This window comes from Babylonia areolata, chromosome 20 (genome assembly GCF_041734735.1).
Source record: "Babylonia areolata isolate BAREFJ2019XMU chromosome 20, ASM4173473v1, whole genome shotgun sequence".
NCBI classification, from domain to species: Eukaryota; Metazoa; Mollusca; class Gastropoda; order Neogastropoda; family Buccinidae; genus Babylonia; species Babylonia areolata.
The window spans coordinates 46,105,589-46,115,588 of record NC_134895.1 but is presented as its reverse complement, the minus strand read 5'-3'; the positions used below and the strand labels follow the sequence as shown (position 1 = coordinate 46,115,588).

Genomic DNA, 10,000 nt, shown 5'->3' with positions numbered 1-10,000 from the left:
CAGGATTATCATGATGATAAAGTCGGTTCGTTACTATAAAAACCGACAGGATTATCATGATGATAAAGTCGGTTCATTTCTATAAAAACCGACAGGATTATCATGATGATAAAGTCGGTTCGTTACTATAAAAACCGACAGGATTATCATGATGATAGAGTCGGTTCGTTACTATAAAAACCGACAGGATTATCATGATGATAAAGTCGGTTCGTTACTATAAAAACCGACAGGATTATCATGATGATAGAGTGAGTCGGTTCATTTCTATAAAAACCGACAGGATTATCATGATGATAAAGTCGGTTCGTTACTATAAAAACCGACAGGATTATCATGATGATAAAGTCGGTTCGTTACTATAAAAGCCGACAGGATTATCATGATGATAGAGTGAGTCTGTTCATTTCTGTAAAAACCGACAGGATTATCATGATGATAGAGTCTGTTCATTTCTGTAAAAACCGACAGGATTATCATGATGATAGAGTGAGTCTGTTCATTTCTGTAAAAAACCGACAGGATTATCATGATGATAGAGCCGGTTCGTTACTATAAAAACCGACAGGATTATCATGATGATAAAGTCGGTTCGTTACTATAAAAACCGACAGGATTATCATGATGATAAAGTCGGTTCGTTACTATAAAAACCGACAGGATTATCATGATGATAGAGCCGGTTCGTTACTATAAAAACCGACAGGATTATCATGATGATAAAGTCGGTTCGTTACTATAAAAACCGACAGGATTATCATGATGATAGAGTCGGCTCATTTTTTTTTGTTTTTTTTTTTGTGTGTGTGTGTAAAAACCGACAGGATTATCATTTGTATTTGTATTTGTATTTCTTTTTATCACGACAGATTTCTCTGTGTGAAATTCGGGCTGCTCTCCCCAGGGAGAGCGCGTCGCTATACTACAGCGCCACCCATTTTTTTGGTATTTTTTCTTGCGTGCAGTTTTATTTGTTTTTCCTATCGAAGTGGATTTTTCTACAGAATTTTGCCAGGAACAACCCTTTCGTTGCCGTGGGTTCTTTTACGTGCGCTAAGTGCATGCTGCACACGGGACCTCGGTTTATCGTCTCATCCGAATGACTAGCGTCCAGACCACCACTCAAGGTCTAGTGGTGGGGGAGAAAATATCGGCGGCTGAGCCGTAATTCGAACCAGCGCGTTCAGATTCTCTCTCGCTTCCTAGGGCGGACGCGTTACCTCTAGGCCATCACTCCACTTTAATGGGAGTAATGGGAGAAGAAGAAAAACAACAAGAACTGTACCTTTTAGAAAAGAAAAAAAAAAGACAGCTACTAGAAACGGCTACCGCTCTGTCACTCTCTGTTTTCCGCTCCCCCACCCCCACCCCAACCCCAACCCCCACCCTCACACCTCACCCTCTTAACTTCACGTTTGGATAGTGTGTCTTCTTCTGAGTCATCCAAGGCCAATTACCATTTTTGTTTTCCACCCCCCCCCCCCCCTCCCCCCCCCCCCCCCGCACCTCCCCCCCCCCCGCACCTCCCCCCCCCCCACACACACACACGCGCGCGCACGCACGCACAGAGAGAGAAAAGAAAGAAAGAAAGGGAGAGAGACAGACAGACAGACAGACGGAGAGAGAAATGAGAGCATGTGAAACAGATATGGGATATGTGTTGGTAAACAGTGGGTGAGCAAATATTTGCAAACTCACTCACGCACACACACACACACACAGAGTAAAGAAAGTATATAAAATAAATATGGGATAAATGTATATAAGACAGGGAGAGAGAGAGAGAGACACACAGAGAGAGAGAGAGAGACAGAGAGAGAGAGAGAGACACAGAGAGAGACACACACACAGACACACAGAGAGAGCGAGCGAGCAAATGTGTGCACAGGTGAACTTGGAATTGGCGAAGCGGGGTCTCAGTTTCAGTAGCTCAAGGAGGCGTCACTGCGTTCGGACAAATCCATATACGCTACACCACATCTGCCAAGCAGATGCCTGACCAGCAGCGTAACCCAACGCGCTTAGTCAGGCCTTGAGAAAAAAAGTAGATAAATAATAGATAAATACATAAAAAAAGAACTGCTACTACTACTACTAATAATAATAATATGTATAAGGCGCAAAAACTTGATGAAGTCAACTATAAGCGTACCCCCCCAAAAAAAAAAATCTTAAAAAAAAACAAACTAAATAAATAAATAAATACTATATTTTTTTAATAATAAAATAAATAATAACAATAATAAAATAAATAAATAAACAAATAAATAAAATAAATAAATAAAAAAGACAACAAAGATGATAAATGAGCAAATAAATGTAAAAAAAAAAATGCAGACACACATTCACACATACACACACATATACATAACAGATATGCACCAAACATGCAGTTTCACAGATATGAAACCACAGTCAAATACACATGAACATACATAAATATACATAAACATAGGGGTCTCAGATTTTAGATTTTGGCGAAACAAGGTTGGTCCTATCGAGGATAGGCGAATCGTGATGATGCTATTGGTTACCTGTTGTGTGGCATGATAATGCTATTGGTTACCTGTAGTGGCATGATGATGCTATTGGTTACCTGTTGTGGCATGATGATGCTATTGGTTACCTGTTGTGTGGCATGATGATGCTATTGGTTACCTGTTGTGGCATGATGATGCTATTGGTTACCTGTTGTGGCATGATGATGCTATTGGTTACCTGTTGTGGCATGATGATGCTATTGGTTACCTGTTGTGTGGCACAATGATGCTATTGGTTACCTGTTGTGTGGCATGATGATGCTATTGGTTACCTGTTGTGTGGCATGATGATGCTATTGGTTACCTGTTGTGTGGCATGATGATGCTATTGGTTACCTGTTGTGTGGCATGATGATGCTATTGGTTACCTGTTGTGGCATGATGATGCTATTAGCTACCTGTTGTGTGGCATGATGATGCTATTGGTTACCTGTTGTGGCGTGATGATGCTATTGGTTACCTGTTGTGGCGTGATGATGCTATTGGTTACCTGTTGTGTGGCATGATAATGCTATTGGTTACCTGTTGTGCGGCATGATGATGCTATTGGTTACCTGCTGTGTGGCATGATGATGCTATTGGTTACCTGCTGTGTGGCATGATGATGCTATTGGTTACCTGTTGTGGCATGATGATGCTATTGGTTACCTGTTGTGTGGCATGATGATGCTATTGGTTACCTGTTGTGGCATGATGATGCTATTGGTTACCTGTTGTGTGGCATGATGATGCTATTGGTTACCTGTTGTGGCATGATGATGCTATTGGTTACCTGTTGTGGCATGATGATGCTATTGGTTACCTGTTGTGTGGCATGATGATGCTATTGGTTACCTGTTGTGGCATGATGATGCTATTGGTTACCTGTTGTGTGGCATGATGATGCTATTGGTTACCTGTTGTGTGGCATAATGATGCTATTGGTTACCTGTTGTGGCGTGATGATGCTATTGGTTACCTGTTGTGGCATGATGATGCTATTGGTTACCTGTTGTGTGGCATAATGATGCTATTAGCTACCTGTAGTGGCATGATGATGCTATTGGTTACCTGTTGTGTGGCATGATGATGCTATTGGTTACCTGTTGTGGCATGATGATGCTATTGGTTACCTGTCGTGTGGCATGATGATGCTATTGGTTACCTGTTGTGGCATGATGATGCTATTGGTTACCTGTTGTGTGGCATGATGATGCTATTAGCTACCTGTTGTGGCATGATGATGCTATTGGTTACCTGTTGTGGCATGATGCTGCTATTAGCTACCTGTTGAGGCATGATGATGCTATTGGTTACCTGTTGTGGTATGATGATGCTATTGGTTACCTGTTGTGGCATGATGATGCTATTGGTTACCTGTTGTGTGGCATGATGATGCTATTGGTTACCTGTTCTGGCATGATGATGCTATTGGTTACCTGTTGTGTGGCATGATGATGCTATTGGTTACCTGTTGTGTGGCATGATGATGCTATTGGTTACCTGTTGTGGCATGATGATGCTATTGGTTACCTGTTGCGGTATGATGATGCTATTGGTTACCTGTTGTGGCATGATGATGCTATTGGTTACCTGTTGTGGCATGATGATGCTATTGGTTACCTGTTGTGGCATGATGATGCTATTGGTTACCTGTTGTGGCATGATGATGCTATTGGTTACCTGTTGTGTGGCATGATGATGCTATTGGTTACCTGTTGTGGCATGATGATGCTATTGGTTACCTGTTGTGTGGCATGATGATGCTATTAGCTACCTGTTGTGGTATGATGATGCCATTGGTTACCTGTTGTGGCATGATGATGCTATTGGTTACCTGTTGTGTGGCATGATGATGCTATTGGTTACCTGTAGTGGCATGATGATGCTATTGGCTACCTGTTGTGTGGCATGATGATGCTATTGGTTACCTGTTGTGTGGCATGATGATGCTATTGGTTACCTGTTGTGTGGCATGATGATGCTATTGGTTACCTGTTGTGGCATGATGATGCTATTAGCTACCTGTTGTGTGGCATGATGATGCTATTGGTTACCTGTTGTGTGGCATGATGATGCTATTGGTTACCTGTTGTGTGGCATGATAATGCTATTAGCTACCTGTTGTGGTATGATGATGCTATTGGTTACCTGTTGTGGCATGATGATGCTATTGGTTACCTGTTGTGGCATGATGATGCTATTGGTTACCTGTTGTGTGGCATGATGATGCTATTGGTTACCTGTTGTGTGGCATGATGATGCTATTGGTTACCTGTTGTGTGGCATGATGATGCTATTGGTTACCTGTAGTGGCATGATGATGCTATTGGTTACCTGTTGTGTGGCATGATGATGCTATTGGTTACCTGTTGTGTGGCATGATGATGCTATTGGTTACCTGTTGTGTGGCATGATGATGCTATTGGTTACCTGTTGTGTGGCATGATGATGCTATTGGTTACCTGTTGTGGCATGATGATGCTATTGGTTACCTGTTGTGTGGCATGATGATGCTATTGGTTACCTGTTGTGTGGCATGATGATGCTATTGGTTACCTGTTGTGGCATCTGCCAATGTGACCTCTCTGTATCATCTTTTTGGGTTTTTTTTACTAGACGTTTCTGTTGCTGTTTTCTTTTGAGAGATAGGGAGAGACAGAGATAGAGAAAGAGAGACAGGGAGACAGAAAGGAAGAGAGAGAAGGAGACAGAGAGAGAAAGAAAGAGAGAGAGGGAGAGACAGAGAGAGAAAGAGAGACAGAGAGAGAAAGAAAGAGAGACAGGGAGAGGCAGAGAAAGAAAGAAAGAGAGACAATGAGAGACAGAGAGAGAAAGAAAGAGAGACAGGGAGAGGCAGAGAAAGAAAGAAAGAGAGGCAGAGAGAGAAAGAAAGAGAGAGAAAGAGAGACAGGCAGAGACAGAGAGAGAAAGAAAGAGAGACAGGGAGAGAAAGAGAGACAGGGAGAGACAGAGAGAGAAAGAAAGAGAGACAGGGAGAGACAGAGAGAGAAAGAAAGAGAGACAGGGAGAGACAGAGAGAGAAAGAAAAGAGACAGGGAGAGACAGAGAGAGAGAGAAAGAGAGACAGGGAGAGACAGGGAGAGAAAGAAAGAGAGACAGGGAGAGAAATGGGGAGAGAGAGAGGGGAAAGAGAGATGGAGGGAGAGACAGAGAGAGAGAGGGAGGGGGTGGAAGGAAGAGAGATGGAGGGAGAGAGAGAGAGATGTTTCCGTGGTTTTAATCTTCTCTGTCTCTGTCTGTCTCTCTGTATCTTTGTCTCTCTCTGCCGCTGTCTCTGTCGCTCTCTGTCTCTCTCTCTCTCTCGTTCTCTCCCTCTCCCACTCTCTCTCTCTCTCTGTGTCTGTGTGTGTCTCTCTCTGTGCCTATCTCATTATACATCTATCCTATAATATTTCATTTAATACACTCTCTTTGTCGTCGATACGAAGGGGCTATAATTAGACAGGCTGCCCCCCCCCCCCCCCCCCCCGCCCCCCCCCCCCCCCGCCCCCCTCCCACTCACACTGTAAAGGGCCCAGGCAGGTTCTATGTACCTCAGTAAATAGAAAAAAAATCCTCGACTAGACAGGGAGGGACCAGCCTATCATATCAAAGGGGCGAACATAAACGTCGGCAGTTACGCACTTGGGCGTTCAGGGGGGAGAGAGAGAGAGACAGAGACAGAGAGACACAGAGAAACAGAGAGAGAGGGAGGGAGAGAGAAAAAGACAGAGAGAGAGACAGAGAGACAGAGAGAAACAGAGAGAGAGAGGGAGGGAGAGAGAGAGAGAAAAAAAAGACACAGACAGAGACAGAGAAACAGAGAGAGGGGGGAGGGAGAGGGGGAGAGAAAGAGACACAGAGAGAGGGGGGAGGGAGAAAGAAAGAGAGAAGGCGAGACAGACAGAGAGAGAGAGAAGAGGGAGGGAGATGGAGAGAGAAACAGAGAGAGAGTGAGGGAGAAAGAGAGAGAGAAGGAGAGAAAGACAGAGAGAGAGAGAGAAGAGAGAGTGAGGGAGAAAGAGAGAGAGAAGGAGACAGAGTGAGAGAGAGAGAGTGAGAGAGAGAGAGAGAAGGAGAGAGAGACAGAGAGAGAAAGTGAGAAGAGGGAGAGGTGGGGAAGGGGTGGGGAGAGGGGGGAAGGGGTGGGGAGAGGGGGGAAGAGGAGAGAAGGAGAGATTGGATTGTAGGGGTGTGTGGTAGGAAGGAACTAGGCGTGTCAAACACACACACACACACACACACACACACACACACACACAGGGATCGCCCCCCACCCCCACCCCCAACACAGTGGCGCGGTGTCACACACACACACACACACACACACACACACACACACACACACACAGGGATCCCCCCGACCAACCCAGTGGCTGGGTGTCACACACACACACACACACACACACACACACACACACACACACAGGGATCGCCCCCCACCCCCACCCCCAACACAGTGGCGCGGTGTCACACACACACACACACACACACACACACACACACACACAGGGATCCCCCCACAACCCAGTGGCTGGGTGTCACACACACACACACACACACACGCACACACACACACACACACACACACACACACACACACACACACACACACACAGAGGGAACCCCCCGACCAACCCAGTGGCTGGGTGTCACACACACACACACACACACACACACACACACACACACACACATACACACACACACACACGCACACACACACACACACACACACACACACACACACACACAGAGGGAACCCCCCGACCATCCCAGTAGCTCGGTGTCACAGAGAGAGAGAGAGAGGAGGGGCAGTTTGAACGGCAGTAGCGGCCGGGGGTGGGCAAGAGAGCAATATGTTGAATCCTCCCTTCGCAGTCAGGGTAGTGGTGTTTTCAGTGTGTTGGCCTCGTCGTCAAAAATATCACATCACCATCAACCACAACCACAACCACAACAGCAACTGCATCCGACGCTAACAGAAAGTTCGTGATAACAGAACCAGCACAAGACGAGGAAAAAGCAGGAAACGAAGTATCTCCTCCCCCACCCCCACCACCCCACAACGAGATACCTGCATCTTGTTGTTCGGAGTACGGAGTTGTACTCGTTTATTTCTGTGAGACAAGGCGACAAGGCGTGTAGTAAGTTCCTGCAGGCAATCACGGCTGAGCCGTTATAAAATCTTCTCGTGTTGTGAAATCGGCAAGAGCTACTCCGGGTGTGTCTGCTGCTGTGAAACTATACAGTTCCAGGGTTTTTCCACGAAGAGATAACAGCAGCTGACAACACTGAGCTTTAGACGAGGGTCTTGTGCTTGGATTGACCTTTTTCTTTTTTCTTTTTTTCTTTTTTTTTTTCTTCTTCATTTGAGTGGCTGATATACTATACAATATGTCACGATGAGTTTTTAAGTGATTCTGGTGGGATTGATACCTGGATTTGTGAGACTTGCACACACACACACACACACACACACACACACACACACACACACACACACACACACACACACACACACACACGACAACACAACAACAACAACAACAACAGTAGCAGCAGCAGCAACAACAACAACAACAAACAAAACAAAACAAAAACTACTGCAATACAAATTTCACCAAGGCATCTTAAAAACTTTTTTAATTTTCAAATCACATGCTCAGTGATTACGTATCAATTGTCTATGCCAGACAACAGTTTTTACTTCAGAACATCGTGCACTTTTCGGATAAAACTGAGCAAAAAAAATCACCACTCATTCTAAAGAATACACCAACCCAACTTCTTACCTCTCGTGGAAACAACTGTATGTGTGGTAAGACCCGACTAAAGGGGAGACGGATCATAGCTGATGACTAAGATTTTTATTTTATTTGACAAAAACACAAAAAAAAAAACATTAGAAAAAACAAAACAACAACAACACTTTAAAGAAATCACGAACCCAACAACCTACCTCTGGAAACAAAAGTGCCTGTGTGATAGTGATGAGATCAGACTGAAGGGTCCTAGCTGATGATAAAGACTATTTACGAAAAGCAAACAAAACAAACAACCAAACTAATTCTAAAGAATACATCAACACAACTCTGTAAACAAAAGTGTGTGTGTGTGTGTGTGTGTGTGTCAGTGTGACATAAGATCCCGACTGAGGGGTCATGTCCTAGCAGATGAGAAGTCTTTTTTTTAAGAAAACAAACAAACAACAACACCCAAACTAATTCTGAAGCCGGAATACATTAACCCAGCATCCTACCTCTGAACGGAAACAAATGTGTGTGTGTGTGTGTGTGTGTGTGTGTGTGTGTGTGTGTGTGTGTGTGTGACATATGAGACCCGCACGGAAGGGTCAGTCCTATAGCTGATGGATGGTAAAGATTTCTTGCATGGGCAGTTCTCAGGAAGCAAGAAGGATCGTGCGTGTTGTTTGTCTCCGACCACAGCTGAGCAGCACTGGCCAGAGGAACAGCTGGACTGCACCGTGCCCTGCAGACTGAAAGGTGGTTGTTAGTGTTAGAGGGGTCAGCTTGAGGTGCTGGCTACCCGGACTCACGTGACCACAGGCAAAAGAGGGACACACGGTGACCACGCAACTACCAGACTTGTTCTCCCGGGGGAGGGGGAAGAAAGGTTTGTTTGTTTGTGTGTGTGTGTGTGTGTGTGTGTGTGTGTGTGTGTCTGTGTGTGTGTGTGTGTGAGAGAGAGACAGAGACAGAGAACGTGCGCATGCGTGCAAGCCACGATGTGTGTGTGTGTGTGTGTGTGTGTGAGAGAGAGAGAGAGAGAGAGAGAGAGAGAGAGTGTGTAAGTGAGAGTGTAACTTGCAACTTGCTATCTCTCTCCCTTGTTCTCTCTGTCTGCCTGTCTGTCTGTCTGTCTGTGTCTGTGGGTTTGTCTCTGACGCTGTCTCTTCCCGACTCTGTCTCTCCGTCTGTCTCTCCCTCTGTCTGTCTGTCTCTGTCTCTCTCCTCTCTCTCTCTCTCTCAATAGAAAATGTTCGTGTCAAGTCTCTCTCTCTCTCTCTCTCTAAAGGTCAGTAGTAGTAGTAGTTGTAATAGTAGTATTTACCATAATCATTATTGTTGTGTCTTATCGCTATTGTTTTTGTTGTCACAAAGACAGATCGGAAGACTAAGCAATGCCTAATAATAATGATAATCATCATCATCATCATCATCATCACCATAATAATAATAATAATAATAATCATCATCATCATTTTTTTTTAATAAAAATATAATGATAATAATGATAAAGATCATGATTATAATGATGATGATATCAAGGCATACAGTTAACGAGCTCATTGTGCGTGTGCGTACACACACACACACACACACACACACACACACACACACACACACACACACACACACACAAAGAAAAAAGAAACTCGAAGATATATGCACAGACACAGACAAACAGACACACAACACACACACACACACACACACATACACACTGGCGTCTTA

At 44.5% G+C, this 10,000-nt stretch overlaps 1 protein-coding gene across 4 annotated transcripts in view; it reads left to right on the top strand.

Moving 5' to 3' along the window:
* Positions 1–7,341: 7,341 nt before the first annotated feature.
* The window catches only part of LOC143294537 (uncharacterized), a 52,904-nt gene continuing 50,245 nt past the window's right edge, over positions 7,342–10,000 (top strand). The window contains exons 1-2 of one of the 4 annotated variants that reach the window (XM_076605910.1): positions 7,342–7,969; positions 8,923–9,158. The gene's annotated coding sequence lies outside the window, so the exon portion shown is untranslated. Of the gene's footprint in view, positions 7,970–8,277; positions 8,344–8,922; positions 9,159–10,000 lie in introns of those variants that run through there. The other 3 variants (XM_076605904.1, XM_076605903.1, XM_076605906.1) reach the window with 3 other exon arrangements.